We start from the raw sequence: 27,980 nt of genomic DNA, 5'->3' as shown, positions 1-27,980 counted from the left end.
CCAGACAGACAGAGACAGAAAGCAAGAAATCACCCCCCAGGGGGGATGGACATGCCTGCAATTCCTTCTCCTCCATTCTCCTCTTGAGATCTTGGGCATGCACGCACACGTGCCTGGCGTGAGTTTTAAGCCACCGGGTCTGGGACGCAAATGGCAGTCTACTACATGGGAGTCCAGCGACATAGGCATTACGCTAACTGCTGGTCCCTCTATCAGGTTAATTTAAATATAGAGGAATTTCGTTAATAAATCTATAGTAAGTGAGATGTTACAGTTCAGCTACATTCACTAAGACTCATGTTTATGTGGCTAATATTGAATTCTATGTGTTTCTCTTATAGCATCAAACAAAGGACCTTACATAATCATGGTGGTGACTTAGTTGTATAAATAAATGAATAAATTAATGAATGAACATTATCTTTTGAAAGAAAATGGCTGTAATGGCAGAAAAAACCTTAGAAAATAGTCAAATGCCATCAAAGTTAGTGTTTTAGCTGCCTTTCATTTAATTTTGAACCTTCACAAGGGAATTTTTCCATTTTATGGTAACTAGGCAACCTGTTATTTTGAATCAGTTAGAACAGGCTTCACACACTGTGGATGCTCAATAAATCCATTTTGATTAATGAGCAATTTACAGCAACATCAGTGAAGACTGTTTCTAATCCTGTTGAGAGAAAGCAGATGATCTCTGATAAAAGGACACACTGAATAGCTGCATGCCAGGATAGTGTGGGTCTTGGTTACCTCTATTCAATTTGCTAATGTGCTTACTGGACTGTGGTCATTCTGAAATGGAAATGTCATCTGGTGAATAATCCTCCATACCCCATGACACCTCTTCTAACATCTGAGCAGGGTAGAAGTTTCAGGTCATACTGTAACTTATTTTTATCTAAATATTTTTTAAAATGGTGAACTTCCTTAACTCTAATGCCAAATTTTTGAAATTAAGGAATTAGTACTGGTCCAGGACAAATGTTTATCTCTGCTAAGCAAGTGAATAGTGTCAACATGACTTCTGTGGGTATGTTTAACTCATTTAAGAGAGCAAACTATTTTAAAGTGCCATGGAAGCATTCTTGAACATACAAATACTAGCCTTGCCGATAAGAGCCATTTTTATCAGAAAGCAATTATTTATTTGACATTTGCTTTGTGCTCTGTGCTGTCTTAGCCATTTATTAAAGCACATATCTACACAGTCAATTTGTAACTTAGTGCTGGTTTATGGAGAGTCAGGGAGAGAAAACTAGGGCAGCCATGCCTGCATCGAAACCCTAATAAATTAGCTACTCCTTCATCCATGTAGACAGTTTACCAATTTGAAAAATGTAATCATCTTGGTTTGCTCAAATTGCAGGAAGTTTGCAATGTTTGAAAATAGCATTGTAAACGAAAAGAAATCATACTCTCCCCAACTCTAATCAGTTTTAATTCTACTGTACATGAATGTGAGATGTAGAATAATAAAAATTTTAAAGCTTTAATATACTGTTGTTAAGTTGATGATGTAGGAGCATAGACTTTTTATGATATAGTGTATGATACCCCATGGTACAGAATCTCTCCTTTAATGTATAATAGTAGAATTAGCATTAATTAATTTTAAATGTGTGCTCATTGAATTCAAGCAGTCTCTCCACACTGCTTCCCATTCCATTCTTTCTCTACTCTACTCTCCTCTAACCCCAGATACTTTTCCTACTTTGTCTCTCATTGTCATGAATGAGGGAATAAGAACCACTTTATTGCATAGTATAAAGACTAGCATAAAGCAGTCAGGTCAAGGGGTGAGAATAACTCACTCTAGCCAATCACCTGAAGTAGTTGCTGGAGGGGAAGAGCCAGGCGTGTGTCCACAAATAGTTCTAGTGTCTGTGGAGGCTGCATTGGCAGCTTATATGACCTGTTCTTTTAAAAATTTTTTTAGAGTTTTTTGCTATAGGGTGCGTGCACTCGCCAGACAGAGAGAGACACAGAGATAGAAAGCGAGAAATCACCCTCCCAGGGGGGATGGCCATGCCACAATCCCTTCTCCTACATTCTCCTCTTGGGATCTTGGGCACACACGCACACGCGCCCGGTGTGAGTTTTAAGCCACCGGGTCCGGGACGTGAACCACAGTCGACTACATGAGAGTCCAGCAACATAGCCATTACACTAACTGCTGGTCCCAGTATGACCTGTTCTTAGAGCTCTCATGAGGGATCCAAGGATGGGTGCTGAGGCTGGGATAGAGGCAGCAATTCTTGGGCAGACTCTTGGGCACCAAGGTTTGTGAGTCTCTCAGATGGTAGCCTGGAGCGATGTGCTCTGGTCACAGTTCCAGAAGTGAATAGCAAAGTTGCTCTGGTGAGTTCTCTTCTTATATAGACAAAAAGAGTTTCTTTGATCAGAACATGTATTAGTATTTAGTATTACTACACGTGAGTCTGTTGATCTCTGGGTGGAATAGACTGACAGGAGTTACCAGAGTGGGGGTTTCTGTCACTCCCTCAGGGAGTTCCCATTATGGTTTGGCAGGTGAAGAGAGGAATTGGGCTGTACATGTCACACTTGTGTGCAGTCTTGTCCTTACAGAGCCTGTTCTGTGTAACATAGGGCTCTCTACATTCATTGTCAACAAATGGCCTCTTACCTTAATTCATAAAGAATGTAGAAGCCATCAGATGAAACTTTGTTACCTTCTTCCATTAAGTGTACAAATACCACTTCCCCATCCCCCTCCTCTTCATCATCCCTCTTGTTAAAGAGGGGTTTCTCTCCTGTTGCAAGTTGATGCCATCCTCTTTGGTCCAAGCATCTGCCTTATAAGGAATTTGACCCTTTCATGTATTCTTTCTCTGTCCTGTATTTTTAATGGCCCTTTTCAAATGGGTCATGCATATCAGCATTTAATCTGCTTAAGTCTTTTTTATTATAAAAACAATAGCAATAGAAACAACTAACATATGGGCCAGCTGGTTGGCATGGCACCTGGATCCCACATGGCTGACTGTGCAGTTGGATTCCCTGACCCAGTGACTTGAAAATCACACCAGGAGTGTTTGTGCACGTGTGCCCAGAATCCTGAAAGGGGAATGGAGAAGAGATGACAGCAAGGCCATCCTTTCTGGGAGATGCTTTCTCACTTTCTCTCTCTCCCTCTCTCCTTCTCTCTCTGTATCTGGTGAGTGCACATACCCTATAATAAATGAAAAAAGAAAAGAAAAACAGCTAAAAAGTTTCTTGACTCCACTGGATAACTCATCTACTATTCTCTTTATCTCCGCACTCAGTGTGTTCATTTTTCTTTCTTCTTTTTCACTTCTTAGTCACCTTAATCAGGCTTTCATTCCCCTCTGCACTGCTGAAATGTGCTTTCTAAAGATACCAATGACCTCGTTGTTACAAAACCCAAAAGGACATTTCTCAATCTTCATTTCTTAACCTCTGAGCAGCACAGAGTGATGACCCCTCCACTTCGGATCCTTTTTTTCCCTTTGCTGGTCAAGGCAGATTTTTATCTTAATATGCTGCTCCCTCTCAACTTAGATGACACTTTTCTGTATGAGTTTAAAAGTTTAGAATTTTGCAAGGTTTAAAAGTCCTTCCTATCTCTTTACTTTTCTCTCTTTCTAAATGATTTTATTTATAGTATGACTTCTGTTACAGTCAACATGATGAAAACTCCCAAATATTTCTCTCCAGTCCCAGCCACTTCTCTTAACTCTAGGCCCACTCATCCATCCATCTACCACCCATCTACTATCCTTGAATTTCTCTACCCGTACGTCCCAAAGACACCCTGACCCTAACATATCCCAAGTAAACTCTCACGTCTCTAACCCCAAATCTGTTCTTCATGATGAGTTCCTTATCTCAGTAAATAATTATTCATCTGACGTCAGAAACGTGTGTCATTCTTACATTCTCCCTCTCTGTTAATCCAAACATTCAGTCGATCACTAGGTCTTTGGTTGTAACTGGTATACACAGTCAGGTGAATATCATTCTGTAAGTTACTCTTTATGCCTGACTGTCCCCAAATCTCTCTGCCTTTCTAAATCCCTATCATCACAAGTCACTCTTCTGTATTATTTTATTCACTTTCTAATGCCCTATTTGCCTTCCTCAATGTAATTATTTACTTCGAGCCAAAGTAATTATAAAAATCATAAACCTGATTGCATTAGTCCCCTAATTAAAACTTTTTAGTGGCTTGTCATTGCCCTTAGAAAAATGTCCTAATCTTTAAAGTTCAAAATGCTCTATTTTTGTTTGTTTGTTTGTTAACCTCTTTTCTTGCCAATCTCCACTTTGACACCCTAACCTTTTGCAGTTACATTTAGTTCTTCAATAGAGGCAAGTTCCTTCCTACCTATGGACCTTTACATGACTGAAAAAATCCTGCTCCTATTTTTTCCTTCTCCTCTTCTTTCCCCAGGAAGGAAACTCATATTCTTCCTTAAGAAAACACTGCTTGTGGGTACCCTCCTGCCCCAGAATAAGTATGTGTCTGTTTTCTTCTCTTGCAGCACCTTCTAATTTTCTTTTCTTTGCTAGCCCTTACCTTGATTGGAATTAGTTATTATAGGGTTATTTGTTATCTATTTCAGTTATCTGTCTTGTACAATTCAAAATCTTGCCTCTCTATTCACCCTTGAAATGAGAACTTCTAGCAAAATCACTACCACCTAGAAAAACACTCAATTAATGTTAATGAAAAAAAACTGATGTTACTGAACACTTATTTCACACACAATAACTTATTTAACATTATGAATCTATGAGGTAGTTAGTATTATTATGCCTATTTTAAAGATAAGGGAATCAAGTCACAGAAATATTTAGAACTTGCTCTAAAATGATAATGCTAGAATTTGCTATAGCGTGCCTATGCTCGCCAGACGGAGAAAGACAGACAGAAAGCGATAAATCACTCCCCGGGGAGGATGGCCACGGGGGATGACCACACTGCAATCCCTTCTTCCCCATTCTCCTCTCAGGATCTTGGGCACACACGCACACGCGCCTGGCATGTGTTTTAAGCCACTGGGTCCAGGACTCGAACTGCGGACAACTACATGGGAGTCCAGTGACATAGCCATTATGCTAAGCTGGTCCCTAGAGGCTATCTTCTTAGTCACATTTACAATTTATGAGTTGATTATTTAATTTAAAAAATTTAAAATTTTTTTTAACTTGGCAAGATAAAACTTAAATTTTTCCTCTGAAAGAAAACAGGAAGAGTGGGGAAAATAGGTTACTGGTTTGCGATAAATCTACATTGTGCCCATCTGTGGAGTGTTTCCATGGAATGTTCTAGTCTAAAATAAGTGGATGAATTATACAACCCGAAAGTCAAAACAAATGAATGGTTAAGTAATAACCACATGTAATATAATAATGATTATTCCAGTAGGGTAGAATAATCTATAATCATTAAAAAATAATGTTTTAAAATAATATTTAATTATGTAAATTTTCATGATAACACAGTTGCCCCTCAATAAATACCATCGGATGAATACGTGTTTAATGTTGGATACAAATGTATTAAAAGTAATATCTATATGTATGTGCATAGGAAAAAAAGGGTCAGAAAGAATACATTAACAGTGCTATTTCTAGATGGTAGATTGCACATGATTTTAATTTCTTTTTCATACTTATTCAAATTTGACAATTAAGACATATTATTTTTTTAAGAGGGGGAGGGAGAAAGCATCACCACCCATACAATGGGGCATGGTCATGCTGTGATCCCTTTTCTTTCATTTCTCCATCCTGTTGTGTTTTGGGGTGCACAAACACATGTCCAGCATGCTTTTCAAGCCACCTGGGCTGGGATTTGAACAGAGGTTGGCAATGTGGGATACAGCTCTGTAAAACCAGTTGACAATGGGCTAGCCAAACACAGATTACTTTTATAATTAGAATATAATTCAAAATAACTTAGTTAGCCAGGAAGTTAAAATAGTCCATGTCAAAATAGTTGGTATCTATCTAAAATTAATGGTAAATGTGTAGGTTTCCCTTCTTGAAGAAAGTTGAATGGATGGAGGATAGATGCTGTTTATAAAATCCTAAAACTTGAGCAAAACCCTTTATCCATTAGAGATACACGTTTTTGACTACTATTTTTACTCATTTTTCAGACTATTTTAATTTAGATTATCTTGTTTGGTGTGCTGGTTGAAATCTTGACAAGAGTTATTTTCCATGTTCCTAAAAGAGGCAATATTATTATAGCTCATGGGAATTTGCAGTTCTGTAATTTCAGTCCATTCTAATGATTAAGCTGTTACTTCATGAAATCACTCTTATTAACTTTGTTCTGTTTCACAGCTGCTACATACAGCATTAAATTGGAAATAGTGTTATAGAAAAAATATATTCTTGCAGAATTCTTGCTGAATGCTTGTAGTCTCTTATTTAATACCTTTCCCCCCCTCCCTCCATTGTCTAGACATGTCAGATACATCTACTGCAAACTCACTAATTTATTTTATATTCCTTTCTATAGAAGTTATATTATTCACGTAATATTATACTAAGACTACCAGTTCTCTCTTTAAGTACTCCTACACTCTAATTAAGTAACATTAATAAGATTAACTGACACACAACTGCAGTTACATTATACATTTTGAAAGTAGCAGTTGTACATTAATGTTTTAAAAGTCTAGATTCTATCCAACATATTTCATTTTATATTTATATTAGAATACATAAATTCAATAAATTGTAATAGATTGGTTTTTCATTAGTTTCTCAGAGTCAATTATAAAAAGTGGAAAAGGTAAAATCAGCTTATTTGTAGGTATGTTTTTTATTTTTTATATTAACAGACTAGGTTTGAACAGTTTAGAGAAATAGAAAATGATTTATTTTTTGTCGTTCAATTTTTATTTATATACATGATTAGTTTTTTGATTACATTTGATTTCTGTGCATCTTTACAATGTCCAATATGGTTTTTCCCTGTATGGGTATATTATCAAGTCAAAGACATCACCATATACATTATCAAGTAATTTCAACATTTAATCTCATTCAATAATTAATACACAAAATTTCTCCAGATCTATCATCTCATCACATTTTCCATCATCTGTCATATTGCAGTTGAGGAACTGAAAACAGAATGGGTAGATAATTTATTGAAAGAGATAAGAATTCAAAAACAAACTGGCAATGAGCTCCCATTGTAGTTCTCAGTGTATTTTACACAGCTCTCTCATTGCTTCCTCTTCCTGTTCAGAATTGTCTCTTTCAGTGACCAGCAGTTAGCGTAATGACTATGTCTCAGGACTCCCACATAGTCGACCGCGGTTTGAGTTCTGGACCTGGTGGCTTAAACTCACGCCGGGTGTGCGTGTGCGCGTGCCTAAGATCCCAAGAGGAGAATGGAGGAGAAGGGATTGCGGCATGGCCATTACCCCTGGGGGATGATTTCTCGCTTTCTGTGTCTCTATCTCTCTCTATCTTTCTGGTGAGCGCATGCGCCCTATTGCAAAAACCTCTCAAAAAAAAAAAAAAGAAAAAAAAAAAGAATTGTCTTTTTCATTCCACCCTTCCTTTAAAATTTTTTTTTTCCATTAGTGAGTAAAAGAAAGACAGCTTCCCAACAGTGTCTTGATACCACAGTCTATCCCGTCTTTAGCCAGTCCTGGATGATGGGCAAGTGCAGGGCTGGTATACTCAAAGAAGACTCCAGACTCCAAGTGGAAACCTTCCCATTTGAAACTGTGTCAAAGATGATCATGTTTTACTACCACACCACCACCTGGCCAAGGATTGTCTTTCAAGATCATTCATTCATTCATTCATATGTTTCCCAATCATTTACTGAGAGCTTACTATTTTCAGGCCCAATAGACATTTAAGACAGAAACTTGTGGGGCTGTCAAATGGCGTGGTGGATAAGATGCTGGACTCCCACATAGTCGACCGTGGTTCGAGACCTGGACCTAGCAGCTTGCTTTCTCACTTTCTCTCTCTGGTCAAACTTAATAAGTGAAATTAAATAAATTATTCTTTAAAAAAATGATAAACTTTTTACACATAAAGTAATAGGAGAGGTTTTATCTACAATTTATTGTAAATAAAATCTTAAAACATTGTAAACGTTGGGAGTCAAGAGGGGCTCAAGTAGATCGTCATTGTGTCTGGAGCTGTATATTTTACTGCCAAACTTGGCCTCTCGTTCTCTGCAGGAGATCCTATTCTACTTATACACAAAACTCAGAGAAAAACTACAGATGCCATGTCATCACATAGGTTTTCTATGCTTTTAACTTCCATAAAACCATTCAATTTATTGACCACCAGTCATCTAGTGTCTTCCGTGTCTCTCTCCTGTGCATAGAGGAAATGACAAGAGAATAATGGAATAGTAAGAGCTGTGCCATAAACAAGTCAGAACCAGCTGAGCATTCCATTCCTCATGACAGTAAGCTAACATTAAGTCACGAGTCTCTGTGAGGATCCTGCATCATTTCCACTGAAGCATATTTTGGGGAGATAAAGCTACACAGAAATTTTTCTGAACCTCTGAGCTAATTTTAAATATCTTTTAATGAATTGTTTTCTTTAGAAAATGCCGTTGGATTGCTGTTGTGGTTTTAAACATTTCTGCATAGCTACAAAGATAATGCTTATTTTTCCTTTTAGTAGCTTTTCCAAAAGTAAATGTATATGTTCATTACAAACTGAATAAATCATTTTATTCAATTTAAAGAAAATAAAAAGTGCTTTCCCCATATCCTATTTATCAGAGCAACTAATATTAACATTCTGGTATATTGCTTTCACTTTATTTTCCTGTGCATAGTTTTTATGTACATGTTATCATTTTGTGTATATTTGTATTGTATGTATTTTTAAATTGTTTTAAAATTTTTCTAAGTTTAGAAGTTTTACATTGCTTATCAACTTGGCAAGATTTGTCAAGTTTTTGTTAAGGCAACGCTTCCCCTATTTCCTCCCACTCATTTCATCAAAACAATAATGAAGGATAAAATATAAAATGAGAAGATTGTTAATTCCAGCTATGCTAAATAACAGAGAGAATATCTCCATATGCAACTGCATCAGAGATGAAACATGGGAAGTGGCAGTCTAGGGGTAGCTCTATGGTCTAGTGGATAAAGCACCTGGATCTCAAATGGTTTGAGTCCCAGATCAGGAGGTTTGAGAAACATAATAGGTGTTATCTTTGTTGTGCCTGCCTAAAATTCATCTCCTAGGGGAGATGCTTCCTCCTCTCCTTTTATTCTCTATCTCCCTGGTGAGTTCATGCAACCTTCAGTTAAGGAAAAAAAAAAAAAAAAAGTCTGTCCAGTTGCTGACTTGGTCCCAATGGGGTTTAAAAGAGTTTCACTTGAATTGGGAGCTCACTATAGGAAATGAGCCGCTGGCCATAAAAATTTAAATAAAACCAAAATAGAGGTTTGTGTTTGGAGGAAAAATAATTAGGCTAAAGAACTGGAGAGAAAATAATATGTAATGGCTTTGTATTTTTATTAATAATATTTTGATAGGAATTTGAAGAGAAATCACTGAAAATTAGAAACATAACTTCCAAATTAGTAATGGAAACTTTTTAAAAAATAAAAAAAACTTTATTAATTAAAATGTTCCTAAATCTGGAAAAAAAATAAGTGATGCAAAGAATAAGCATGACATAGCAAAAAATAATAAAAAAACTAATGAAAGATAAGATGGTCATGTGGACATAATTATTAAAATTCTTTCTTTGTGCTTTGTATAGGAGTCAAACCCTACTCAAAATGACAGAGGAGATTTGAAACTAATGGAGTTAAAAAACAAAAGATCAAACAGAACCAATGTAAAGAAAAACATTGAAGCAGTATAATTAGTCAAAATGTAATCAAAGGCTAAAACATCATAAAGATAAAGGATACTGTTAATAATAAAAGGATCAAACTTAGAAACTGCAATACCAAGAAGATATAATATTTCTTTTTGAAGCCCTGTTTGGATAAAAACTCAGGAAAATGGCAGAGCATTAGAAATAGGGGAAAAACTATATATGTAGTTTACATATAAAAACTATATATATAGTTTATATATAAAACAAGAAAGGGAAAATTATTTGTTGATGATAACTTGTATGATTAAGTCACTATGCAGTGTATTCTGGATGAGAAATCACATTTTTGTATGCTGTGATGGTGCTCAGTGAATGAATGTAAAATTAAAGAAAAAATCCTCAGGATAAATGCTATAATTTTTTAACAAATAGTAATACACAATATAGACTTGAAATATAAAAAGCCAAAACTGACAGGACTTTGAGGAGAACTTAGATCTACAATTTGTTTGAGGTTTTAATATATTTTATTCAGAATATGAATAAATGAAACAGAATAGAGGGTACTGGGGCAAGAGGGTGATATAGAGATAAACTGTGACACTCTGCAAGGCCATCCCACCTGTGAAGGTTTTCAGTTCAAGTCCAGAAGTGCCCCAAGACACACATGAGTGGAGGCTGGCTGAAGCTGGAGTTAGATCATGGCATCGGGCCTTTATTGGGCATGTGCTTGCTTGCTTGCTTTCTCTTCCTTCCTTCCCTCCTTTCTTCCTCACTCCCTTTCTTTTTCTTTTCTTTTTTTCTTTTCTTTTCTTTTTTTTTTTTGGTTAAGAGGTTTTTACCTTAGGGCTTGTGTTCTTGTTGGAGAGAGAAAGTGAAAGTGAGAAATCACCCCCCAGGGGCATAGCCGCACGGCAATCCCTTCTCCATTCTCCTCCTAGGATCAGGGGCATGCATGCATGCACATGTGCCCAATGTGATTTTCAAGCCACTAGGTCTGGGACTGGAACTCTGGTTGGCCATGTGGGAGTCCAGCAATGTAACTGCTATACCATTTGCTGGCCACACTGCTATCTTTCTCTCACTCACTCAGGAAAGAAATACAAAACTTAAAAATATATGTAATCACTAGTTCAAAGGAAAAGCATCTTAGCAAAATAACATAGGATATTGAATAATACAATTAACAAGCTTGATTTAGTAGACATATCTGGTACTCTGTATCCACCAGTAGAGAAGAAATAATTGTCCTTTTCAAGCACACAGAAAGCACTTGGAAAATAAGCAGGGACTTGGTCACCGAGGCAGCTTCAGCACATCAGAGAATCAAGCCACAATCTCAGGTCATAATGAAATGAAATTATAAATCAACAACAACAAAAAAATATAAATGACACTTTTTAAAATTCCATTTAAAAATTTTTATTTTATACATTCAGTCACTGTACATTACTACAGCTTGTAAAATGAATTTTCCCAGCATAAATACACTGCACGACAGTCCAGTTAAAGATATTATCATGCACATTATCATCAAGAGACAATCCTCCATTTCTGTGCCCCTTAAATGTCTCGCCTCTCTATTTTTCTCCTTGATTCCCTTCCTCTCATCCTCTGACACCGCCCATCCTCCTCCTACTCTGTCTCCACTATCCGTCTCATTCTCCATGCTTCTATATCTACTGATCTTGCAGTTTCTGTCATCGAGTACGAACATCTGGTACATATTTAGTGAGGACATACAATGTCTCTCGTAGTCTGGCTTGCTTCGCTCAGCAGTATACCTTCCATATTCATACACTTCTATCAAATGCCAGGGTCTTGTTGTTTTTTATGACTGAGTTATAGTCCATAGTGTATATGCCACACTTTTTCAATTCATTCATCTGTTCATGGGTTCACTGGGTTGGTTCCCTATCTTAGCAATGTTAAATAATGCTGCAATAAACATAGATGTGCAAGCACTTTTCTGACTGAGTGTATTCCTATCATTTGGGAAGATACCCGGGAATGAAATTGCTGGATCACATGGTAGTTTTATGTGTAGATTTTTGAGGAACTTCCATATTGTTCTCTAGTGTGGTTGTACTAATATAAATTCCCGTTAACAGTGTAGGAACGTTCCCTTTTCACCATGGCCTCACCAGCACTTCTCATTTTTTGTTTTTATAATCTTAGCCATTCTGACTGGGGTTAGGTCTCATTGTGATTTTAATTTGCATCTCACTTATGATAAGAGATGTTGAACATTTTTTTTTTTCATATGCTTTTTGGCTATTCGTGAGTCTTCCTTAGAGAGTTTTCTGTTCAGCTCATTTTTCCATCTTTTTATTGAGTTGATCACTTTTTTGGGGGGTGGTGGTGATAAGCCACTTGAGTTCCCTGTATTTTCTGGTTACCAGTCCCTTATATGACGTATAGTTTGCAAATATATTCTCCTGTTCCAAGGGTTGTTGGTTCACTCTAACTGTTGTTTCTTTTGCTGAGTAGAAGCTTTTTGGCCTGATGTCATCCCATTTGTCTATTTTTTGGAATTATTGCCTGTGCTTTGGGATCTTATTTAAGAAGTCTTGGCCTGCTCTAATGTCTCCAAGAGTTTCCCCTGCATTACCCACCAGTAAATCACATTTCTTTAAAAATAGGTTTTGTTTTCTTCATTGGATGGCTTACAAATTACAAAAGAAATATGTGCTTGTAATACTGAATTAAAGCCTATAAACAATGCATAATTTGAGACCAGCTGGTGGCATAATGATTATGGCAACTGGATCCCACATGACTCTGTGTTTCAAGTCCTGAACTCAGCGACTTGAAAACACACCAGGCACATGTGTGTGCATGTCCAAAGTCCTGAGAAGAGAATAGAGAGGAAGGGATTGCAGTGTGTTCATCTCCTCCTCCACCCCCGGGAGGTGCTTTCTCACTTTCCTTCTCTTTGGCTGTCTCCAGTGATTGCACATGCCCTATAGCAAAAAAAAAAAAAAAAAAAGAAAGAAAGAAATTACTGATCATTTCCCCCATGTTGCCTGACTCTGTTGTTTCCACCTTCTTTTAAGCAATGCCGTCAGTCCAATATATCCTTTAGCTGCATCCTTACAGAAATAGAGAAGCAAATTTACATCATGATGGTCACTGTGATTCATCATAGCAAAGCAAAATGAAATAGTTAGCTCTTGTCTAACAAAACTTTAAAGATAATCATGTAGACAATAATTAGAGGTAGGTTCAGTAAATACTTAATAAATTTGATAAGAAATATGCTCTCAATGGTCAAAAAAAATCAGTGAAAGTTATTTGCTTGAAATCAGAATTAAGTGTTCAACCAAACATTAAAAACATATTTTTTAAGCAGGATTTGAGCATGTAGTTTTGGCCAGCTATAAAATGAATTACATTCTTGCACAAGAGGAAAATTACTTTTTTAAAAAGAACTGTTTTATTTAGCTAGCTTGCTTGCTTGCTTGCTTGCTTGCTTGCTTCCTTCCTTCCTTCCTTTCTTTCTTTTAATTTGCCCAGAGTGGGACAGAGAGAGAGAGAGAGAGAGAGAGAAAGTGAGAAAGCAAGCCACCAGGTCTGAGACTCGAATTGTGGTCGACTCCCACTCTATGTGGGAGTCCAGTGCCCTTAACCAACACGCCACTTGCCGGCCCTGAGAATAATTACTTTTAGATGAGATCTGGCAATTTCAGTAATGGAAATTTCACTTGAAAATTATGAGGATAAACCTAATAAAGATGTTTTACCAAAAGTGACAGTTCTTCAATTAACTCAACAAACAATTATTCATAGAATACAAAGACCTTCCTAATAATATCAAATATTAGTTGATTAAAATTTTTGGTATTTTTTCACTAGCTATAGGTAAGTTGTGAGACTAATTACCTAATTACACTTTGTCTCAAAGAACTTCCAAATTTGTCCCCCAAAAGTTGTCAATTTATAACCTAAATAATTAAACTTGTGAAATATATTTTTTAAATATGTAAAATATTTGTATCAGTGGAATAAGACTTTAAACTATATTTGAAGACATTTCTGTCACAACATATGGTACTCATCTTATGTAAAATATTCAGCACGTTTAAGGTTGATCAGGCAGGGGACCTGAACCTGAGGTCAGCCATGTGGCTTGCAGTACTGCAGTTTAGTACACTACCAACTGTACCTCTTTTATTAATTTTCCCTCTAATTTACCAGAGGGTATGTGCACTTGCTGGAGAGAAAGAGAGAGAAGAAAAGGAAGAAAGCAACTCCCATGGAGCATGGTCATACCTTTCTCCATTTCTTCCACCTTTTGGAATTTGGGGTGCACACACACACACACACACACACATGACCTATTTGTGTGGTTTTCAGTTTGCCAGTCCAGAACTTGAACTATACAGTCAGCCATGTGGGGTCCAGCCACCTTAACTACCAGACCATAGGCTGGCCCTCAACTTTTATATAATGAAATACATCAATCTTTTTCTTTAGCCCTCCTAGGTTTCTTGTCTTGATGAAGACTATCTCCCACTAGGTTATATTAGGAAGCTCCTATAATATATTTTAAGATAATTGTTATTTTATTGTTTAAAATGAGTTTTGTAACCTACCTAAATTTTTTAATCAGGTGTTAAAATGGGAGTTGAAATATATTTTCTTCGACTTGTGTATTTTCTGGTATTTATTGAGGCAAGCCCTCTTTCACTATTATTCTTTCTCATGATTACTTAACTTTGGTTTTATTTGATACTAACATAGCTTTTTAAATATTTATTTTACATCCATTGACTGTATATCATTACAGCAAACGAAATGAATTTTGCCATCCAGAATACACTGAATATTGGTTCAATCAAAGAGATTACTGTACCTATTACCTTCAACAGATAATTTTCCATTTTGTGTTTTTTTAACTGTTTTGCTTCTTTCTTTTTTCCCCTTGATTCCTTTCTTCTTACCCTCTGCCATTATTTTGCCATGTAAATTTTAAGAAAATATCATCCATTTCTGAGAAAAACTGGATACAAAAAATAAGATTCAAACAAATGAAATTTAATTACTTAATGAAATTATTATTTTTTTATCTTTCCATATGAACTCCTGAAATAATCCACAACAAACTGGAAATAGGATATAGGACCTTAGTAAGGAATAAGGCTCACTTATTATACGCCATATTATGCTGTTTGGGTGTTTAACTTTATGAATATGTTATTTTCACATTAATTAAATCGAGACAAAACCAGAAGATTGTATGCTATTGATATACTCCTTTATTTATTGATTGATTGATGGATTTTTACATTTTGCTATTGATATACTCCTATACAAAGGCTTGAGTATATCATAAGATTTATAGTTTTCAGCCCAGTCTTCTATTTTTTTTTCTTTCACCAAATAGGTGATTTGTGAAAACATATAAAATCATTTGGTAATTTTAGCTTATAGGGGTTGTATACTTTTTCCTCTCTCAGTTATTAGTATCTATTTTTTTTTTAATTGCAGAAGGGGCCACTGAGAGCATCTGGACTGAGCTCAGTCCAGTATGAGTTCACCAGGAAGCTGACTTTGAGGTGAAGGTTAGCACACAAGAAATTTATTGAGCGTGCTCTTGGAAGCAATACTTGTTGAAGGCAGTCAGGAAAGGGCAAGACAGATTAGGCTGCAATGTAGTGTCAATATAAACATTCAAAGACTCCCCTGGGAACTCTGAAATTGGGATGACCTTTAAGGTAATTCCAAGTTGGTGATAGGACCGGACCTTTTTTACCACTGTGGGTTTTTTTGTTTGTTTATTTTTAGAGAGGTTTTTACTACAGAGTGCATGTGCTTGCCAGAAAGACAGAGTGACAGAAAGTGAGAAATCACTCCCTGGGGGGATGGCTACACAGCAATCTCTTCTCCTCCATTCTCTTTTCAGGATCTTGGGTGCGCACACACACCCAGTGTGAGTTTAAGCCACCAGACCCGGGACTCAAACTATGGTTGACTACATGGGAGTCCAGCGACGGAGCCATTATGCCAACTGCTGGTCCCATGTACCACTGTGTTGACATTGAAAGCAGGCTGCTCCTGGAGGGGAGCATGTGCTTGGATCAGTCAGGTCTCTTCAGCTGAGGCAATTCTAAGAGAGCTGACAGCTGAAGACTGCCCACCAGGCATACTTCAAACATCTAGGAGAATAAATCTCAGTGGGATTACCCACCCAATCTAACCAAGCCACATCCTAGCACTAGACTGTCAGGTAGAACCCTTACTAAGTAGGAACTGGCATGAGTGAGGGAAGCGAGGAAATGGAAATAATTGGATATTATGTGAATTAGAATAGATTCTTAGAGATTACAGAGTGCATGTGCTTGCCAGAAAGACAGAGTGACAGAAAGTGAGAAATCACTCCCTGGGGGGATGGCTACACAGCAATCTCTTCTCCTCCATTCTCTTTTCAGGATCTTGGGTGCGCACACACACCCAGTGTGAGTTTAAGCCACCAGACCCGGGACTCAAACTATGGTTGACTACATGGGAGTCCAGCGACGGAGCCATTATGCCAACTGCTGGTCCCATGTACCACTGTGTTGACATTGAAAGCAGGCTGCTCCTGGAGGGGAGCATGTGCTTGGATCAGTCAGGTCTCTTCAGCTGAGGCAATTCTAAGAGAGCTGACAGCTGAAGACTGCCCACCAGGCATACTTCAAACATCTAGGAGAATAAATCTCAGTGGGATTACCCACCCAATCTAACCAAGCCACATCCTAGCACTAGACTGTCAGGTAGAACCCTTACTAAGTAGGAACTGGCATGAGTGAGGGAAGCGAGGAAATGGAAATAATTGGATATTATGTGAATTAGAATAGATTCTTAGAGATTAGAGGTCTATATGAAGTAGTTGCTGTTTTTAATGAAGTTCATAGGTCATCTTTAGATGCTGAGACCTGAATAGAGTTAAGACAAAGATCACATGAGCAGAAATCAAAACACTTTGGTGAGACTGAACATCTCCATAGAAATGAAATGTTTCCAACATGATGGCAGGTTTGTGGTGAAAAGAAGACTGGGAGACCTTCTAATACTTTGATGACTATGAGAGTAAATCAAAGATCATAAATGATATATGTAAGTCTGTTCACACTATAGTGGAGTTTGATGGTATATTTATTTTACAAAAGTGCAGAAGAATACTGAAGTTTATAAGGGAGAATGAATGTAATTTTACCTCCAGCTGCTATGATACTATCACCTGGGATTTTTTTTTCGGTTTTATTTTTGAGAGATGTTTGCTATAGGACACATGCACTTGCCAGAGAGACACAGAGAGACAAAAAGAAAGAAATCATCCCCCAGGGTGGCTGGCCACACCACAGTCCCTTCTCTTCCATTTTCCTCTCAGGATTTTGAGCACATGTACATGTGCCTGGCATGAGTTTAAGCTGCTTGGTCTGGGACTCAAACTGTGGTTGACTATGTGGGATTCCAGTGACATAACCATTACACTATCTGCTGGTTCATCACCTGGGATTTTTGCAAGTTCATTTTCTAACTTAATAAGGGGTCAGTTCTTCCTTAGGGTTCTACCTGACAGACTAGTGCTAGGGTGTGGCTTGGTTAGATTGGGTGTTTATAGAAGATGAATATAAGGGATCACTGAAAGTAAAAGCAAAGAAAAGAATTTGTTGTCAAGGCCAAAAGGAAAGCATAGACGGTTTTATTTTTGAGAGATGTTTGCTATAGGACACATGCACTTGCCAGAGAGACACAGAGAGACAAAAAGAAAGAAATCATCCCCCAGGGTGGCTGGCCACACCACAGTCCCTTCTCTTCCATTTTCCTCTCAGGATTTTGAGCACATGTACATGTGCCTGGCATGAGTTTAAGCTGCTTGGTCTGGGACTCAAACTGTGGTTGACTATGTGGGATTCCAGTGACATAACCATTACACTATCTGCTGGTTCATCACCTGGGATTTTTGCAAGTTCATTTTCTAACTTAATAAGGGGTCAGTTCTTCCTTAGGGTTCTACCTGACAGACTAGTGCTAGGGTGTGGCTTGGTTAGATTGGGTGTTTATAGAAGATGAATATAAGGGATCACTGAAAGTAAAAGCAAAGAAAAGAATTTGTTGTCAAGGCCAAAAGGAAAGCATAGACCCAAAATGGGACTCAAAACCAATAGATCCTAGTGGCCAAAAATATGGTTAAGAATTGAAACACAGATGTGTTAACAAAACAAGACAATTCATGAATTGCCAAAGTGATGTAAAATATTTTATTTTTCAGTTTCTTCATTTAATTACCATTTAATCCATAAAAGTTAGCCTTCAAAAGGGACCTATCTCTTCTGACTTCTCTCTTGTATTTTCATAACTATCCATTTCTCTAGGATTCTAGTTCAGTCTTGATAGTCAAAGCCAAGGAATTATTATTGGCACCATCCTGGGAGGAATGTCATGAAATTCTACTATCAGTGACTCCCCACATACCTCCTAATGCCTTCAAAGTAGCCTTCAAAGTAAAAAATCAATAAAACAAGCAAATCTTTCCCATCTGGTATTGCTTGACAGTTATTGCAGAATTCCGATAAATTACTATGCAAAAGACCCTCTCCCTGTGTTGGATTGAGGAATAGGAAGAAACAAGAGTAAGGTAAGGGAATGAGAAGAGAGACCACAGTCTCCTACTAGTCAGTTTATTGGGTTACTTTTTATGGTAACTGAGATATTGGACTATTTTTTATATACTGTCAGCTCTAGATTTGTTGGCTCTTTAGAAGAACTTCTCTGGTATAAATAAAATAAACCAAAGGTCATTGCAGATTGGAGTTGATCAAATACTGAGTATCAGCTTGAAGTTCCTGGTCAATCATTCTATCCATTAACTCAAAGGTATGGTCTCTTCCATTTAGAGAATTTTTTTTTTTCTTTTTGGTATATAAACTATTTATTAACAGACAAGGCCTACAGACTTATTTCTTCTTGGACACACCCATGGTACGGCCATGACGGCCAGTTGTCTTAGTGTGCTGACCTCGGACCCAAAGGCCCCAGAAGTGGCGCGGCCCTCTATGGGCCTGTATCTTCTTCAGTCTCTCCAGGTCTTCACACAGCTTGTTGTCCAGACCATTGGCCAGAATCCGGCTATACTTTCCATCCTTTATATCTTTCTGCCTGTTCAAGAACCAGTCTGGGATCTTGTACTGGCGTGGATTCTGCATAATAGTGATCACATGTTCCACCTCATCCTCAGTGAGCTCTCCTGCCCTCTTGGTGAGGTCAATGTCTGCTTTCCTCAACACCACATGAGCATATCTTCACCCCACACCCTTAATGGCTAAGGCTATATTCCGCCGCCCATCGATGTTGGTATTGAGTACTCGCAAAATGTGCTGGAACTTCTCAGGGATTACTAGAGACATGGCGGCGGCAAAAGCGGCGGCGTGTAGGCCTCCTGTGGAAGAGCTCATTTAGAGAATTTTTAAAGTGACCATAGCCTTATAGTTATTTTATAGATGAAAGTAACATTTGATCATGGGCTCAAGGAAAACAATTTTTAGAAATGCAATGTGACTTAATTTTTTTTCTAAATAGAAAAATCTGATTTTGGGGGACCAGCAGATGGCATAATGGTTCCATCACTGGACTTCCACATAGTTGACCAGGGTTTGAGTCCCAGACCTGGCTGCTTATTTTCACACCGGGTGTGTGTGCATGCATGCCCAAGATCCCAAGAGGAAACTGTTGGAGAAGGGATGGCAGTATGGCCATTGCCCTGGGGGGGGGGGGATTTCTCGCTTTCTGTCTCTCTAGTGAGTGCATGTGCCCTATAGCAAAAACCTCTTAAAAAAAAAAAAAAAAAGAAAAGAAATATTCTTTTTGGTACAGACCCAATTTTATTTTCTCTTTTTTCCATATGCCTTTCCATCTTTCATCTTAATACTTTATCTCACCAACATCATCTCCATTTACTTTTCCACACGTATCCTGTATTCCAGCCAGGCTGAACTATTTATAATTCCTCAGAGACATAATGTTATTTCATGCTTCTGCTCCACTACATATTCTATTTTGCTTGGAATGCTTCTCTTTTTGAGTCTACTCATTCTTTAAGGCTATGATTATATTTTTCTTATTTACTTTCTCTTTTTAACTAATAATCTAACTCGCCGTTCTAGGTAGTGGCTCACTCTTTGTTCCCATAGAGCCCAAGATATATCATAAAGAACACAACATTTAACTGTATGTTTTTCCTTCTGTTTTCGATTAAGTGATCAGCTTCTTCAAAACAAGACTGAAAGTCTATTTGCTGTTGTAGCCCAAAGATGTAGCAAGTTGGAGATGTTATAAATGTTAGCCAAACATCTAAGATGTTTGCTAACTAATGCTGTGTTAACTCCCAAACCGGTGGTTGAAAACAATGAACATTTATTATCTCACTAGATAAGGAATCCATGGGTGACTTAGCTGAATGTCCCTGGTTCAAGGTTTTTTATGGTTGTATCCATCTGTTGGCTGGGCCTGCAGTCATTTGAAACCTTGACCAGGGCTGAAAGACCTGCTTCCAAGCTAACTCTCATAACTATTGACAAGTTCCAGTTCCTAGTCGGCTTTCATTGACATCCTTAATACCTCAACATGTCACATGGGCCTTTCATAAGACCAATCACAGTGTAGTTGCTTGCTTTCCTCAGTACAAAGCATCCGAGACACCTAAGACAGATGCCGCGGTCTCTTTGTAAACTATTGCCGTAAGTGACATCTCATCGCTTAGGTATTTATTTGTAGATAGGGATTCAACACGTTTAATTTACATCGAAGGAGAGAGAATTTCACAAAAGTATGAATATTAGCTAAATAATGTGGTTGGCTGTATAAAAGAAAATGAAATTAAAAATAAATTTAAAAAATTAATAAAAAAATGGGGATCAGTTGGGACCATTTAGAGGCTGCCTGCTATGCATTTTATCTGGTAAAGTAGCTTATAGAACAAGACTATTCAATATATTGGGTTGTCAGAAAAGTCACAATTCATTTTTTGCATAGAAAAATGCATCATGACTTTTCTGATGACCCAATGTAACTCTGCTGTTGATGGTACTAATGAAAGACCAGGTGTGTCTGTTTTCAGTAAACTTGTAAGAATTGCACATTTTAAAGAAATCATCACTAAGAGAAAGTAAAAATCTATGAATAATTTAGAATATTCAATGATTATCTAAAACAACTATTAAATATTAACTTCCTCAAGGGTACCTAGTGAGCACTTTCTTACTGACAATATTGAAACAGGATACTTGGGCTACTTTACTTCTGATGTTTGTACTGCCTCCCAGAAGTGGTAGTCATGTACTACCACTAAAAGTAATATTTTAAGTTAAAAAGATTTACTTGCTCTTAATCATTTATTTGCTTATCCATTTAATGTGCATCCATTGAACACTTACTGTATACAAGGTGTTGTCTTTAGTTAGATATAATGCTATTAGATATAATGCTATTATTTTGTACAAATGATAAATCCATTTCTACTTTCATAATGAAAACATTAGTTTTAATTACACAGAAGAATGTTCATATATAACATGATTATGAAAAGATAATATATATATATATATATATAATATGTGTATAATAGAACATTCTTCTAGTTTTTTTATAGGACAGAACATTTCCATGGGAAATACATAAGACAGACATCCAAGTCTGTGGACTGAGGCTAGTGACCATCTTGGAACCTGCACACTCTATTAGTCTTCTCCAGGTGCCAGAGCCAGTCCCTCTTGCTCCCAACTTCCACCCCTCCATTCTTCCCTGCTCCTGCACAGCAGAAGCAAGGGTGAAGACCAAGGCTAGTGACTGCCTTGGAACCTGTGCACTCCATTTATCCGCTCAAGGTGTCAGTCCCTCTTATTCCCTACTGTCCCACTATTCTTCCCTGATTTTGCAAGGCTAGCGACCGCCTTGAAACCTTGACATTTTCCCATTCCTCACAGACTTTATAGTCCTCAAAAGTACACAACCCATACTTTCTCAGTTGAGACCCTACGACTCAGCTCCATGTCCATCTGATCTCTAGAATCTGGGAGGCATTCATAATACCCAGTCCCAGAAACAAAAGTGCAGGTTACAGGGAAGAAATGTATACTTCATCAGATGACCGGAAACCACTGCAGAAGCACAAGACACATGAGAAACCAAGAAAATATCTCTCCCTGTATGGAAAATAACAATTACCTCCTCATCTACAGACAGCACAATGGAATTCATGGAAATGTCAGATAAAGAATCCAGAATATTCATAGTGGCAAAACTTAATGAGATGCAAGAGAAAAGAGACAATGAACTCCAGATGCAAGAGAAAAGAGACAACAAACTACAGGAGATGCAGAAATATTTCCACAATCTGAAAGAAGAAATAGACATCATAAAAAAGAATCAAAGGGAGCTGTTAGTGATGAAGGTTGTAATACAGGAAATCAAAACCTCCCTTGAAAGTATTAAAAGAAGATTAGACCATGTAGAAGATCAAATCTCAGATGTAGAAGACAGAACCTCTGACCTAGGAAAAAACTACCAAAAAGAGAAAATAACCAGAAAAAAATATGAGGTTAATATACGATACATACTAGATTCCATTAAGCATCCAGACATCTGTATAATTAGTAAGAAAAGTGAAGAAACTAATAAAGGCTTTGAAAATCTATTCAATTAAATCCTGGAAGAAAACTTTTCAAGCCTAGAGAAGCATTCAAACATCTAGACCCAAGAAGTACAAAGGACCCCAATAGAATCAACCCAAAAAGATCTTCTCCACAGCACATCATATTGAGATGGGCCAAAACCACAGGTAAAGACAATATACTAAAATTGGCAAGAGAGAAAAGTCAAGTTACTTACAAAGGTTATACCATGAGGCTAACACTGGAGCTTTCACCAGAAACAATGCAAGCAAGGAAAGAATGGGGAAATATATTCCAAGTGTTAAATGAAAAACAATTTCAATCAAGAATACTATTCCTGGCAAGATTGTCCTTCATGTGAGAAGAAAATACAAAAACAGTCTCAGATAAACAAAACCTCAAAGAATTCACCAACTCCAGACCAGCTCTTCAAGAACTTCTGAAAAGAGCGCTATACCAAGAAAACTAAAGACAGAGAGAAACAAGAGCTCAAAAAAAAAAAAAAAATCCCAAGAAAATTGCCAACTTAATGATAGAGACAAGTCTGGAAATATCAATAACAACATTGAATGTTAATGGTTTAAATTCCCCAATCAAGAGACACAGACTGGCTGAATCAATAGGAAAACTGAAACCTTCCATTTGTTGCCTACAAGAAACCTACCTCATGGATAAAGACATACATTGACTAAAAGTGAAGGGCTGGTAAAAGATATTCCATGCAAATGGAGACCAGAAAAGAGAAGGAGTCATGATACTGATCTCAGGCATAGGCTTTAATATGAAAACTACAAGAAGAAAGGTATTATATAATAGTAAAAGAGCTAATTCATCAAGAAGATATAACACTTATTAATATCTATGCACCCAATTCAGGAGCACCCAAATATGTGAAGGAAAGGCTGTTAAAACTTAAAGGAGAGATAGACTGCAACACACTAATTGTTGGGGACCTCAACACCCCATTATTACCTTTAGACAGATGAACAAAATGAAAATAAGCAAAGAGATTCAGAACCTAAACAAAATCAAATATCAGATGGACCTGATAAGCATCTATAGAACTTTCCATACCAAAACCACAAAATATATTTTTTTCTCACCTCCACATGGTACCTTCTCGAACATTAACAAGAAGATAGGGCACAAAACAAGCCTTTACAGATTCAAAGGCATAGAAATTATATCCAGTGTCTTCACTGAGCATGATGAAATTAAACTCGATATCAATTTCAGGAAAAATTCTGAAAAATACACAAATATATGGAAACTAAATAACTTACTCCTGAATGACATCACAACTATTGAAGAGATTATTACTGAAATAAAAAAGATTCATGGGAACAAATGATAGTGCATGCACAAGTTTCCATAGTCTATGGGATACTGAAAAAACAGTCCTAAGAGGGAAATTCCTAGCAATTAGTTTGCATAAGAAAAAGATGGAAAGGTCACAAGTGGACAACCTAACATCATGCCTCAGAAAATTGGGAAAGCAACAAACCCCCCCCCCCAAAAAAAAAAATACCAGGAGTAAGAAATAATAAAGATTTGAGCAGAAATAAATGAAATAGAAAATAATCAAACTATTACAGAAAACAACAAAGTTGGTTCTTTGAAAAGATAAACAAGATTGACATGCCACTAGCTAGACTAATCAAGAAAAAGAGAGAAAGGATCCAGATAAATAAAATTTGTAATGAAACAGGCAATATTACAATGGACATAATAGAAATACAAAGCATAATTAGAGGATACTATGAGTATCTATATGCCAACCAACAAGAAAACCTGGATGAGGTGGACAAATCCCTGGATGAATATAATCTGCCAAGATTGATACAGGAAGACATAGAAAACCTGAATAGAGCCATAACAAGCAATAAGATTGAATCAGTAGTAAATAAACTCCCAAGAAAGAAAAGCCCAGGTCTGGATGTCTTCGCTTATGAATTCTAAATAGCTATTGAAGAAGAGGTAACCACCATTCTTCTCAAATTATTTGTAAAGATCCAAAAGGAAGGGACCATCCCAAATTCATTCTACAAAGCCTTAATCACTTTCATTCCCCAAACAGATAAGGACCAGACAAGGAAGGAAAACTACATACCAATATCTCTGATAAATGTAGGTCAAAATTCTCAACAAGATACTAACAAATTGTATCCAACAACATATAAGAAAGATATTCATCATGACTAAAGTAGGCTTTATTCCAGAGAATCAAGGGTGGTTCAACATATGCAAAAACCATAAATGTAATATACCATATTAACAGAAAGAAAGATAAAAACCATCCTTTCACAATTAAGATGCTCAGCAAAATCAGCATTTCTCAACATAATAAAAGCTATATATGAAAAAAATCTATTGTTAACATTATACTGAATGGGGAGAAGCTGAAAGCTTTTCCACTGAAAGCTAGTACAAGACAAATCTGCCCACTTTCTCCACTTCTTTTCAATATAGTGCTGAAAGTCCTAGCCAATGCAATCAGACAAGAGAATGAAATAAAAGGCATTTGAATATGGAAAGAAGAGTTGAAATTATCTCTATTTGCAGATGACATTATTGTATACATAGCAGATCCAAAAGTATCCATGAGAAAACTTCCTTTTTTTTTATTAATTAATTTATTTTACATACTTTCACTGAACATCACCATGGCATACCAAATGTGATTTTCCAGCCAGAATACACTGTAAAGCGGCTTAATCATACATGTTATCATCAAGAAATAATTTTCCATTTTTTGTTTCTTATATATATTCTTTTCCTCCCTATTTCTCACCCTCTGACATTTCCCATTGTCCTCCCACTCTGTCTCTGGTCTCTGCAGTTGCTTTCCATTCCTTTATTCTTTCCCACATTGTATTGATTCACAAAATACCTTAATTAATCTAAATACTTGCAATAGAAAGTTCAGTTGATATATACATATCTGTGAACAAAAGTTGACTTTAGGCATGAAACTGTGGGATGAATGAATATATTATAAAATAGCACATCACTGAGGCTATATAGCTTACTGTGGTTACTAAACAGGTATTTTTTAAATAAATGTTTTAATTTCAAGAAAGGCAGTTTTACCTTTAATAAATCAAAATTTAAAAATGTTAAGAGAACTTTGCTTAATACTTAAAGCCAGGAAACAGGTTAGGATCTGTTCATATAGTAGGTGCATGGACCTGTCCACAACTCGAGAGAAGACAAAACTCCTTAACAATGGAAAACAATGCACAGAAGATCAGAAATGTTTTAACCAAAAGTCATAAAATTTTAATTCACCAGTTCAAACTCATGTACTTTATCTTCTGTTGTCGTCCGATCTTTCCATTTAAATTCTGGAAGATAACGTTCAACTCTGGACTTGTCCCTACCATTAAGCTGGCTATTTTCTTAGCTGTTTTAGAACTCTTATTTCTGTGTGTCTGACTTTTGTTTTCCTGAGATAGCACTTCCTTCAGAACGTTTTGGAGAGCTGGTCTGGTGTTGGTAAATTCTTTCAGGTTTTGTTTATCTGAGAATGTTCTTGTCTTCTCTTCCCATATGAAGAATAATCTTGCTGGATATACTATTCTTGGTTGAAATTGTTTTTCACTAAACACTTTGAATATATTTTCCCATTTCTTCCTTGCTTGTATTGTTTCCGATTTTTTTTCTATGATCTGCTGTTAGCCTGATGGGATATCCTTTGTAGGTAACTTGACGTTTCTCTCTTGCCAGTCTGAGTACCTGGTCTTTGTGGTTTTTGTCATTCTGGCTATAATGTGTCTTGGATAAGATCTTTTTGGGTTGATCCTGTTTGGGGTCCTTTGTATTTCTTGGTCTGGATCTTTGAATGCCTTTCTCTGTTTGGGAAGTTTTCTTCCAGGATCTCATGGAATAGATTATCAATGCCCTTATTAGTCTCTTCACCTTCTGGGATGCTGATTATCTGGATGTTTGGACATTTTAATGGTATCTAGTATTTCTCATATATTGTTCTCATTTTGGAGGCTATTTTCTCAGTCTTTGTGGAAGATTTTACTAGTCCAGCAATCTGTCTTCTACATCTGAGATTTGATTTTCTGTGTGATCTAGTCTGCTTTTAATACTTTCAAAGAAGTTTTATTTTTTTTTATTTTTTTGAGAAAATTTCTTAAAGTGAATAGAGTAAAGTGACAGGAGATAAAATCAAGTTACAAAAATCTATAGCGGGACCAGCAGTTGGCATGATGGCTATGTCGCTGGACTCCCATGTAGTCGACTATGGTTCGAGTCCCGAACCCAGTGGCTTAAACTCACGCTGGGCATGTGTGCGTGCGTGTCCAAGATCCCAAGAGGAGAATGGAGGATAAGGGATTGTGATGTGGCCATCCCCCCTGGGAGGGGGGGGATTTCTCACTTTCTATCTCTCTGTCTTTCTGGTGAGCACACACACCCTATAGCAAAACCCCTCCACAAAAAAAAAAAAAAAAAAAAAAAAAAAAAAAAAAAAAAAAAAAAAAATTAAAAAAAAAAAATGACACAAAAAAGTGAAGTGGAAGGCCTTGTTCCTGGATGAGGATGGGGATAATTAATATAATCAAAATGGCAAATCTACCCAAATTAATCTACATATTTAATGCAATCCCTATAAAAATACAAGAGACATTCTTCATGGACCTAGAAAAGACAATCATAGAATTTTTCCAGAATTATAAAAGACAGCATATTGCCAAAACAATCCTGCTCAAGGAGAGTGAAGTGGATGGCATCTCACTCTCTGACCCCAAAATGGATTACAAAGCTGTGATAATCAACACTGTATGGTATTGGTACAAAAACAGACAGGTGGACCAATGGACCAGAACAGAGACCCCAGAATTAGACCCCAAAACATACAGCTAGCTGATTTTTGACAAAGGGTACCAGTCAATCCAGTGGGAAAAGGAAAATCTCTTTAGCAAATGATGCTGGAAAAACTGGGCATTTAACAGCAGAAAGATGAATCTGAACCCCTATCTTTCACCATTAACAAAAATCAACTCAAAGTGGATCAAATATCTAAACCTAAGACCTCAAACTATAAAACTACTGGTGGAAAACACTGGGGAAACTCTCAGAGACATTGAGGGTAGACAAAGACTTCTTAAATAAGACCATCCAAAGCATGAGCAGTAATCCCCAAAATAGACAAGTGGGACTACATCATATTAAGAAGTTTCTGCATGGCAAAAGATACAATAATTTATGTGAATCAACAACCTCAGAATGAGAGAAGATCTTTGTAGACTATGCCTCAGATAAGGGATTGATAACCAAAATACAGAGGGAACTTAAGTGGCTTATTTTAAAAATAAAATGAGCAGCCCAATAAAGGATAGGAAAAAGAGCTGAATAAACAACTCTCTAAGTAAGACATATGAACAGCTAGAAAGCATATGAAAAAATGTCCAACATCCCTCATCAGAAGGGAGATGCAGATCAAAACCACAATGAGATACTACATAACCCCAGTCAGAATCGTGGGGAAAAAA

The 27,980-nt window shown here is 36.9% G+C and overlaps 1 protein-coding gene and 1 pseudogene across 11 annotated transcripts in view; one reads left to right on the top strand and one right to left on the bottom strand.

Annotated features, from left to right (window-relative positions):
• The window catches only part of ANKS1B (ankyrin repeat and sterile alpha motif domain containing 1B), a 1,163,098-nt gene that overhangs the window by 398,929 nt on the left and 736,189 nt on the right, over nucleotides 1–27,980 (top strand). The gene's annotated exons all lie outside the window — the stretch shown is intronic.
• LOC102477621 (40S ribosomal protein S18 pseudogene) lies at nucleotides 18,725–19,247 on the bottom strand (annotated as a pseudogene).

The sequence above is a fragment of the Tupaia chinensis genome, unplaced genomic scaffold, assembly GCF_000334495.1.
Source record: "Tupaia chinensis unplaced genomic scaffold, TupChi_1.0 Scaffold000054_1, whole genome shotgun sequence".
In the NCBI taxonomy this organism is placed as follows: domain Eukaryota; kingdom Metazoa; phylum Chordata; class Mammalia; order Scandentia; family Tupaiidae; genus Tupaia; species Tupaia belangeri.
Note: the sequence above shows the minus strand (reverse complement) of the source record. Positions and strands in the feature narration are given on the sequence as shown.